Consider the following 11061-nt stretch of genomic DNA (forward strand, 5'->3'; position numbering starts at 1 on the left):
ATACCCGCCCCCTCCCCCCTCCCACCTGCCCAATACCCTATTACTGTAGTACCTATGTGTCCACTTAGGTGCTACTCAGTTAATACCAGTTTGCTGGAGAATATATCTGACTAACCTACTATTTTTAAAGTTAAATAACTTTTTAATGACTTTATTGAGTCTGCTTTTTGTTGGAAAACTTTTGAATATTTGGTTGCAGCATGGAGGTCAGCAGTTTCAGTTGATCCTCTAGATGGGTATCAATCATTTGTGACCTTCAGGGCATCTTGATTTGGGGTAGGTAGGACAATGTAGATTCACAGCAGTAAGTGATTGACAAGCAAGAAAGCATTTTCAGGCATGTTTTGGAAGGCATGGGTATTCTACTTCATTTTTCCATATTTCAATTGGCTCTTTATTAGCATCATACAATGACTTTAAAATGTCATCTACTGAGAGCTCAATCAATTCCATCTGTACTTATTTAGGTGTCTTAGGGTTACCAACTAGATGAGGCTGAAATGCTAATTTGAGTGTGATGTCATGATTCTCAAAGTCAGTGAACCTCTCATTGTATCCTCCAATTAATATGTCTATTACAGCTGTGTATTCTTCAAATGATTTGCATATATTAAATATCATCCTGTTAATCAATGACCTTTGCTAACTGGGAAAAATGTTCACCTGAAATTTCCTTTTGAAGAAGTCTTTTGAAAAAAGATAGCTTTTTTCTAAATGCTTGGATTTTTGCCATATATTATATATAGACTTAGTTTTACCTTGCAAAGAAGTATTCAAGCTGTTTTGATTTGACATATCACACAGAAATGCTGTATTCCTATAGAAATCTTCTTTCAATAATTCACATTGTTGATTCTGTTCTTCATACAATTTAACTGTCTGTTCTCACAGAGATAAAATTTTGGCTAATACCTGTCCCTGTGATAGCCAACACACTTTAGAATGGTATTGCAAATCCACACCAAATACCTCATTGTTCAACTTTAGCATGTTATGAAACTGAAGATGCCATGTTGCATTTGCAGGGGAATAGTTAATAATACTTATAACTTGTTGCAAAGTGTCGCTTAAACTAGTAGCTGTAGCACAGAGATTTTGCTGATACAAGATACAATGAAAAGAAATGAGAGCATTTGGATCTGTTAATACTTTTTTATCTATGCAATAAACCCTTCATGTTTTCCTGTCATGGAAGGTGCACCATCTGTACATACACTCACTAAATTTGCCAAATTCAATGAGTGAAGTTGTTGAAGATATCTATTCCCTGTGTTCTGTTTGCAAGAGTGCCCAAAGTGAGTAATTCTTCATAGCAAAGAAAATCTTCTGCCATGATCCAAATGAAGTATAAAATCTGCGCCAAGTCAGTAGTATCAGTTGATGCAACCAAAGCAATCGAATAATATACATTTTCTTTTTGAAGTATTGCATGAAGTTGTTCTGTTAAGTTAAAGGCTAATTCATGCTGCCAGTCAGTTATGGTTCTCCTTGAAAGAGGCAGTTGTTTGTACTTTGAAACATTATCAGGGTCTGAGCATCCTACAACTTTGACAATGCATTCTTTCACAATTTCTACATCACTGAATGGCTTCCCTTTTTTCCCCAAGTATATAAACTATTTTATAAGTTCCTTCAGTGGCATTATTTCCAGGTCTTATTGCTGCTTGAAAGAATTGTCTTTGCTTTTGCTTTTCATCTTTTAATTCCTGCAATGCAACCTTTCATGCCCCTCTCTCTAAATTAAAATATCTGTGGTTCTTATGAGTGTTATACTGCTGATGAACATTGACTTTCTTTAATGTTGATATTGCAGTATCACAAAGCAAGCAAATCATCTTATCTTTAGCAGAAACAAGATAATATTGCAATTCTCAATCATCATGAAAAAATCTGTTTTCTTCCTTCAGCATTCTTTTGTCTTCTTTGACATGATGGACTGTTAAGCATACAGAATTAAAAAACACTGTCGAGCTGTGGAACTATTCACAAATTCCACTTCAAACAGAAACACAGTGCACCATTGTCAAAAACTGATAACAGACTGGTGTACTCGACCCCCATAAACTCTCAACAACCAGAATTGGTGATAGTGGTGCTAATTAGGTGGGGGAAATTAGAACCAAATCACAAGCTTAGCAGCCGTCAATTTAGTCCTTATGGCTTACTAATGTTCTAATTGCCCTGGTCAATCTGGGGGAATTATTTCATTGAAAGTTATCTTATTTTTTGGAATTTTAAATGCATTCATTTAAAAAATAAAATAAAAATATAAAAGATGAACAAAAATGTATTAATAAAAAATAAAAGAATTTGTTCTGTAAAATTTGGATTCAGTCAAAAGGCCACACTTAAGGACCTAGAAGGCCACTGGTGGCCTTAAGGCAGCAGATTCCACACCCCTGGTCTTGTCCCATGTATGGCAATGTCCAGTGCTGGCTCAGGCACTGTACCCGTAAGTAGCATAAGCAGCCCATGCCTAGAGAGTGGATGGGCATCTGTGAGGGTAAACACAGGGGTGACTTGGACAGGACGGTGCTCCTTGGGACCTTCCCATAATTTCTTATTGTTGTTCAGAGTAATATGACCCTGGGTAGGGGTCCAGCTATACCCTCTGTGGGTACCTCAGACTGGCCTGCAGAGGTGACTCTACAATCATTATAACTTGGTGGCTATCTATGGCCTACTATGTGCAAGGTCCTCTTTGGACCACAGGACTCATGTTAGATCACAGTGAACTTCCTCCTGGCCTAACAAGAGCTCAGACCATTTTTCTGTTTCATTCACTGAGGAGCACTATTCATAAACTATGCAACTAAGTTTATCTTTATCTTTATTATTTTTGGAAATTTCGCATACCTAGATGAACATTACCAGATCTGACTTTCTCTACCTACTAGCAGTGGGACCTTGGGTAAGTCAGTTTCCTCATTTATAAAATGCAAGTAATAACAGTCAACCTGCCTCAGAAGGTTGTCGTGAGGATTAAATGAGATTATTCAAGTGACATGCTTGGCCTTGGGCCCAACACATTTATTGCTTAATAAATGTTAGCTCTCATCATGATCTTCACTTACTTGCTTAATGATTTATAACAGATAACGCACTCAACATACAACTTTACTGTCAGAGAGGTTGCCATCACCTACCATGTTGTCAATGTGCTGCACAGAGAGATGTTGTAATCAACTGACACACAAGGAAAATCAACCAATCATAACTCAGTTAAGCCTTCCTTACAAGCCATTTGCACCCAGATGTGTGTGCTCACACCAGCTAGTGTAACGCCATAACTGAAGAGTTGTAGTTCATGGGACACTTCCAAAAATGGCGTCAAGTAATTAAAAAACAAATGACCTATCAATGACAAGCAATTATAAAATATTGTTTAACTTATTGCAAAAATATCTGCAAGTGGCAGAGGATGGAATATGTGCAGGCAACCTAAACCAGCATATTCAAAAGGACAGAGGTGGCACCTGGAGGAAAGCAGCTTGTTTCATGAGGGGCTTCTGCTGAGAATGCCTTGTTCTCTATAGCCCCTATGGGGAGAGACCAAAGGGCTTCCAGCACCACTCGGACAGGCACCTGGGGAGGTTCTGATGCTGTCCCATGCAAGCACATTTCTTCCTTGAAGCTTGGAAATTCTCCTCAGGAGATTGGACCCCTCTTGATTGGGTAAGTTGAGTCAGTATGCTTTCTGCTGCCTGTCCAAAGAGAAATGCCAGATTCAGGTGTAAACGGAAGGAAAAACAAGGGCCACGTGTTAACAGGACCCAGCGCTGGTGGGCCAACAGGATTTGGGGCTACCTCTGGGATATTCTGCCACCACATATCTTGGCCTATTGTGGCACTAAGTTTGAAGATGGGAGTAAGAGGCAGTTGGGAGTAAAGGAAAGAAAAGTAGCTTTGATTTGCATGGCATTTTGCAGTTTATGAAGGTTTCATAAGCATTTTCTCATTTGAACCTCCAAAAAAACCCTGGAAGTGGGAGAGACATGGTCATCCCCACTTAACAGATGAAGAAACTGAACTCAGATGAAGTGACCTGCTCCATGGGAGGTCTGGGTTCACAGCCTGGTTGTGCCATGAATTTTATGTAAACAGAACCAAGTCATTTAACTTCTTTAGTTTCAGTCTCCTCCTCTATAAAGTGTGCAGGTTGGATTAGCTGCTCTCAAATAAGCTAATATTTCAGCTCTAATATTCTCCAACTTAACTAATTAAGTATATAGACCCTCCTGGCTTACTAATCATGCTCAGTGAATGTCCACGCTACCCAAATGACCGTCTCAGCCAAGAACTCACATCTCTGAAGGAAGCATTCGAACTCCCCTCTCCTCCTTGTTGCTAGGGTCACTTAGGCACCCACTTTAAACACTAGAAACTTCAGGGACTCTCCTTCTCTGCCATGTATACCGGCTGCCACTGTAGGGGCCCTGTGCAGGAGAGAGGACCTTCAAGCTTGTGGCTGGGGCTGTACTTGGAGGAGATGGCATTCCGTATTGGAATACAGAATGACTTTTTCTATAGGAATCAGATTTTAAGGCTGCTTGAGTTCTGTAGTGTTAAGGTACTATAGTTAGTTACATTGTGAGTTAACATCTGCTCCTTTGGAATAGGCTGGAAGCTTCACTCTCCTATTCATAAGTTTCTCTGAAGCAAACATTTTAAGTTTCAATGAACATGGTTCAGGAACACAACCTGTCTGTCGGCTGTATGCCGTCCTGACTTGCACTTAACCTTTCAAGGTTGTGTCACCCACAGTCTCTGGTCCAGAGCCTGACATATAAGCATTCTCAATAAATGATGTCAAATGGCTGCTTTTTCTCTTAAATGACCATTTGCCTCCATTGCTAAATGCCTGTGTTCCTCCAGAGTCTTCACAGACTAAGCAGTGTGTCAGCCTCAGATGACAGATTGGGAGTAGAAGTAAAGGGACTAAGGCGGTATGGTGGATGACGTCCTATTGTTTTGATATTGACACCATGCCTTTCCCCAAATCGCCAGCCTGGCTCCACTGTGAGACACAACACTGGGCTGAGAGGGGTGTGGGAGATTCTTGGCTTATGTGGGGTGGCATTTCTTATCTAGTGCTAACTTCACCTACCATAGAACAAGGAGTAGGAACTGTGTGAGTCTTGAAACATCGGCATGTCCTGGGTTCAAGAAGGCTGCTCTTAGTTTCTGGAATATCTATAGAACTACTCCAAAAAACTTTTATAAACTCTGCTAGCCAATACAAGAAATTCATCAAGCATTTCTTTTGTTAACTCTATTTTTGCTTTCTAAGTGTACACAACATAATAGGAGGAACAGACATTTATAAATAACTCTGATACTAGGCAGACAGATAAGTGCTAGAATAGATACACGATATACAAACATAGTGGCTTGAGAGACTATTTCAAACTAGAGGATCTTAAAAGGGGTTTCTAAGGACATGAGATTAGAACTGGGCCTTAAGGAATAAAAGATCTTCAACAGAAGCCTCTGGGAGGAGGTAAGGGAGGCCCAGCGTGAGTCAGCTAGGGAGGTGGGGAGGTCTGGGGCCTGGGGAAGGGCTGAGCTGGAAAGGGAGGCTGTGGTGTATTTGTGAAGGACTTGGAAAGGCAGGCTTAGGAGTTTGGACTTCACTCCACTGATCCACTGAAGGAGCTGAAGGAGGGAGTGCCATAATAGACCAGGTTGTGTTTCAGGAAAATCACTACAGCATCAGTGTGGAGGATGGACTCATCTTGGGTAATGGAAGGTGCACACCAGGAAGAAGGCTGAGCAAAAGCCTAGGTGGAATGTTTGGGGCATCGAAACTTAGACAGGGCAGTGACAACACAAAGAAAGGGAGGAATTCAAGAGACACCGTGAGGTACTCTTTAAAGGTTTTTATATTCCAGACATGTGCCTCTGTAGAGCTGATTATATGTGAGCACAGACTTTATTCTTTGGAGGTCCTTTCAGGAGATATTCTCCTGCTCAGAGAGTTACAGAGGTTCCCTATTGCCCATTCGATTGAGTCCAGACCTCCCATACTGACCTTCAAGGATCCATTAGCTGGATCCTTCATGGCTTCCTATCTATTTAGTTTTGCTCTGGCCACACCAAACTGCTCATGGTCTCTGGCCCTACCTGGGTTCCTGGCCTTGAAGGCTTCTCTCCTCTCAGCTGAAGCCATCTGGCATGCCCACACACACCAAGACACACACTCACAGGCTTGAATGCTCAGGGTGGCCTGGCTCCCATTGTGCAATGCTACATGAGGTGGGAAGACCTGCCCATGTGCAGTTTATTATCAGGTCCTGGCTCTGTTCAGCATGTCCCATTCTGCTGGGGCTTTCTGAGCCTCACACTGCTCTGCTTGAGCTATGACAGAAGGAATTCTTATAGCTCATCCAGGCCCACAAAAGAGAGAGACAGAGATGGGACAGAGGGAGTGCGGCCCAGCCACACACCTCTCCCTGCTTCACAATTCAATCACAGCTGCTGAGTTTGGCCAGTTATATTCATGAGCTTATAGGAGACTGTATTTGCAGAGTTTCACTATTATAAAAGGGCTTAAGTGTATTGACCTAGACCAACTTCTCTTTGATGCAAAAATGGAAATCAGGGTTGGAAAAACTTGTTCTTTCTATTTGCTTCCTGGTGAGGCTCCTATGGGGGCACAGGGGCAGGAGCTTAAGCATAAGGGAATAGGAACCTTGTCCCAGGCCCTTGGAATTTCCACTCAGTCTGTTTCTGAGTACAGCAGTTGTTCAGTGCAACTTATTTTGAGAAACTCTATAATCCTCGAGTCAGAAGGTGGTGGCTTTGTGAATCTATATTGGGCATGAGGTGATGAAGCAAGCTGCTAAAGCCAGGATGGGGGTGTCAGGGTTGGGGGTGGGATTGAGGGCTTGTTCAGCCTCCCTTCTGGGGACCTGAGATAGGAAAGTAACCATCATGGCTGCCACCATGTGTCCAGCCTCCTTTTGCAAAGATCCTACGAGGTATTCTTTGTTTTCAGAAGTCAAACTCTACTTCCCTTAAACATCTGCTCCTGGCAAACAATGTCTGTTTCAGGATTTATTTTTAGCCAATTTTAGCTGCCACCTGACCCTGCTCCACCCTCGGCAAAGATCTAAAGAAGCTATGGATTAAAATGGGAACAGGCATTAGACCCCAGAGTTTACCTGATCAGAGATTCTCTTTCATATCTCTACAAGGATAATCTGCCTTTCCCTTGCCTAGCCAAAAGTAAGTGTGGCTAGTTATATAGAAGGGTAGTAGCTGCCTACAGTGTTCCCTCGCCCTACCAACTGCCAGTGGTGGAGCTGCCCCGATCTGATTGCACCTGATAGGCAAGCCCTACTTTATCTCATTTCCTCCCCATTGTGTGTCCTCTGTTCTTCCTAGTCCTAGACACACGCCATGTTCATTCATTCAGTGAGAGCTGGGCATGGGCCAACCAGGCAGTTTTCCAATGTGCCAACCTATAATGGTTGCTAAAACATTACTTGAATTACTGGACTCTAAAACATCATGAAGTGAATGAGAATATCTTTACCAGAACATCTGTCAAGGAGAGCATTAAATTTATTTCATTCATTCACTGAGTAAATGTCTATTTGTGCCTAGTTCATTCACTAATTCAATAGATGCTTATTTACCACCTTAAATATTATATACTAGGCACTGTTCTAGGAACTAGAATATAGTAATAAGCAAGACACACAAAGTCATTGCCATGGTGGAATTTATATCTTACTAGGGAGACAGGTAATATACAAGGATCTTGGGTCAAGTTCCTCAGAAGTAGACACTGAGATTATTTGGGTTTAATAGTCTGTTAATGAAATGAAAATTAAAGGTGATGGTGGCAATAAAGAAACATGGGACCTTGTGAAATTGGAAAAGTCAAATCTTCTGGGCTTCAAATAATGGGAGTTAAGATGGAAAATATATTTGTGCAATAAAGGTTCATTAAGATTTCACAGTTATGGCTGGGCATGGTGGCTCATGCCTGTAATCCCAGCACTCTGGGAGGCCGAGGCGGGCGAATTGCTCGAGGTCAGGAGTTCGAGACCAGCCTGAGTAAGAGCGAGACCCCGTCTCTACTATAAATAGAAATTAATTGGCCAACTATTATATATAGAAAAAATTAGCCAGGCATGGTGGCACATGCCTATAGTCCCAGCTACTCGGGAGGCTGAGGCAGGAGGATCACTTGAGCCCAGGAGTCTGAGGTTGCTGTGAGCGAGGCTGACGCCATGGCACTCGCTCTAGCCTGGGCGACAAAGTGAGACTCTGTCTCAAAAAAAAAAAAAATGATTTCACAGTTATATAGGAGGACTCAGGCTATGAAAAAGATCAACTTCAAGTTGTTATATCCACACTGAAGCCTGTGGCTTCAGATAACCTCAGGTAGCCTCATGAGCTCAGAGAGGCATGAGGATAAGGAAGCAAAGAAATAATACAGTATTGAGACTATGTCTAGGAAAGACTTTTGGGCTATTGGCACAAGGAATTAACTGGAAGCAAATAGATTGGAAGCCTATTGTTTATGACAGAATTGTGTTGGCAGAGAAATCATGATTCTGGCCTAAAACAAACAAATAAACAAAAAACACTGTTATATAAAAAAGGTCTCAAGCCCCCAAATTTTCACTAGTTGGAAGCAGGCTATGAATACTATAGAGTTCCAAGGATGGCTCAACAATGCTCACTTCAGACAAGGCCATGGAGGGAAATGGGCATGGAAGCACCTTTCGAAAGTGGAGCAAGTTACCATGGAGAGCAATGGACAAGAACTTCTTCCAGAGATCAGAATTAAGGTCTAGTCAAGAAACTTCCCCTCACACTGCAGCAGGCAGTCTTCACTGTATCTATCCAGCAAGACTTCATCACTGCTATGGACAAGTTGCTCTGTAGCTCCCATCCTTTCCTTTCTGAAAAGGAATTTTATTGTAGCTGTCCTGTTCCTATGTTTCTGCCTTCACATTGTATTTTGAGTGGTGATTGGTGGAGAGTAGATACTTGTCTTTGAGGTTTTAAGTCTCTGAACCACAAGGAGATACATCCAGACTTTCTGGAGAGAACTGCACATCTCCCAGAGAGCCTGGATGTTGAGCTGGATATGATGACTGAGTGAAATTTTTTATTATTTTGTGTTTGTTTATATTGTAATTGTGTAAGCATGGGCAGAAAAGTGTGCACTGACATTCGGTGACCAGTCTACCTGCCTGGCACACTGATAATGTTAGACCTAGATAGCTAGCTGTCCACCAAATATTCATCTATTATTGAATTGATGTTGGAATAGACTACATTTCCCAGCATCCCTTTCATCTATATAACTAGCTATCACTAATGGAATATGAATAGAAGTGATATGTGTGACTTCCAGGTGGGGACTTTGAAGAAGCTAGTGGGGATTATCCACATTCTCTTCTCATGTCTGCTATCTGAATGTTGGGAACTCTGAGCTTCTAGAGGAAAATGAAGCCACAAGATGGCCCCTAAACACTACATGAATGAATGCTGCAAATCAGAAACATGTATATTGGACAATGACATGAACAAGAAATAGATTTCCACTTTGCTAAACCACTGCTTTTTTTTTTTTTTTTTGGTTACAGCATTATAGTAATTATGCATTTGATTTTGAATTATGGTAATGCTAGAAACAATTACATGTAAGACTCCATGACAGTGAATCAGGTATTTGTTAAGCCCATAAGCGATGTTCCCAACAGAAGCATGGTGGCAGAGAAGGCAAATCCAATAAATATCTACTCCAATGAAAACCAAATTATTGTCCCCTCGATGATGAAAAATCTAATGTAATCAGCCTTCCAGGCAAGTGCTAGACTGGTGCCTCTAGGCACTATATTGAGGGTTTACTGCTGGTCTCTGCTTCTAAGAAATTGGATATTCAGCAGTGATGGGGCCAGATCAGCCTCAATAAAGGAAAGTGTACATTGTTGAGCCTGTCTATAATCTTAATCCTGCCACCGTAGTGACTGTTATAACCTCGCTGAGAAAATACTGGGGTGAGTAAGAAAGAGGCTGACTGACATTCATAGCTCAAGACATTAATATCTTTTACACTGTTTGAGAGCCTTCTGTACCATGGACATCTTTGAGAGAACATTCTCATGGAATAAATATATTTTTACATCCTGGACCCATTATGATTAGTCCATTAATACACCTTTTTCCCAAAACTCCTTGTCATAAATTTGACAATCTTATTCCTTCCAAGTCCTTGACTGTTTGTCCAAACCACTAGCCATTGTCTATGAATTGGCTTAGATCCAGAACTCAGGTCATTTCTCCTTCTAGACAAAGTGCACCATGACAAGTACCACTCAGAACTCTGCACAATGGAAGGATTTCCCGTCTCTACAATCCTTCATGACCAGTCCTTAATAGCAGTCCACTTACTACTGTTGACAGCATGTTGTACAGATCCATCCAGGTTCTTTTAGGCAGGGACTGAGGTAGGAGATGCTGCAATTGAAATGAGCTCCCTAATTTAATAGGAGATGATTGGATCCTGGTGTGGAAGAGGCAACGGGGCAACACTTAGCCACCAGAGACAGGGTGGGCATGGCTACCACAGAGGGCATCAGGGACAAAGTGGTAATCAGTATGTCCAACCCACATGAATCACTGGAAGTATTAAGCTGATTGTGGGTCCTGAGAAGCCACAGAGAAGGGTAACTCAATAAATTCCTTCTTGACCTGGATAACCAAAGAAACTCTAGGTCTGGCAAATACAAGCCTGACTCAAATCACCACAGCAGAGTATCCAGACCAGAACCAATTCAATGACCCAGAGCACCTTGAGTGAAAGAAAGGCTGAAAACCCTGGAGAAACAATTCTGAGATATTGCCACAAGCACCATGATAAATCTTCTTCTATCCTTCCCTGTGGAGGCCTTCCTACAGCCATTTCCCAGCACTGGGGAGGGGAAATACACAGACATTTTTCAGAGAGTATTGAACACTGGCTCTGAGGACCCAAGGACCCTGAACACTACTCTAACACACTATTGAGGGTGGAGCTTTGGGGGAGCAGTGTCATGT

At 41.8% G+C, this 11061-nt stretch overlaps 1 long non-coding RNA gene across 1 annotated transcript; it reads right to left on the reverse strand.

Annotated features, from left to right (window-relative positions):
* Positions 1–3360: 3360 nt before the first annotated feature.
* On the reverse strand, positions 3361–4816 carry LOC105869813 (uncharacterized). The gene is made up of 2 exons (XR_012923742.1): positions 4306–4816; positions 3361–3704 (listed from the first exon to the last, which is right to left on the reverse strand). It is a non-coding gene; the product is annotated as an uncharacterized LOC105869813 (long non-coding RNA).
* Positions 4817–11061: the final 6245 nt, after the last annotated feature.

This window comes from Microcebus murinus, chromosome 2 (genome assembly GCF_040939455.1).
Source record: "Microcebus murinus isolate Inina chromosome 2, M.murinus_Inina_mat1.0, whole genome shotgun sequence".
Lineage (NCBI taxonomy): Eukaryota > Metazoa > Chordata > Mammalia > Primates > Cheirogaleidae > Microcebus > Microcebus murinus.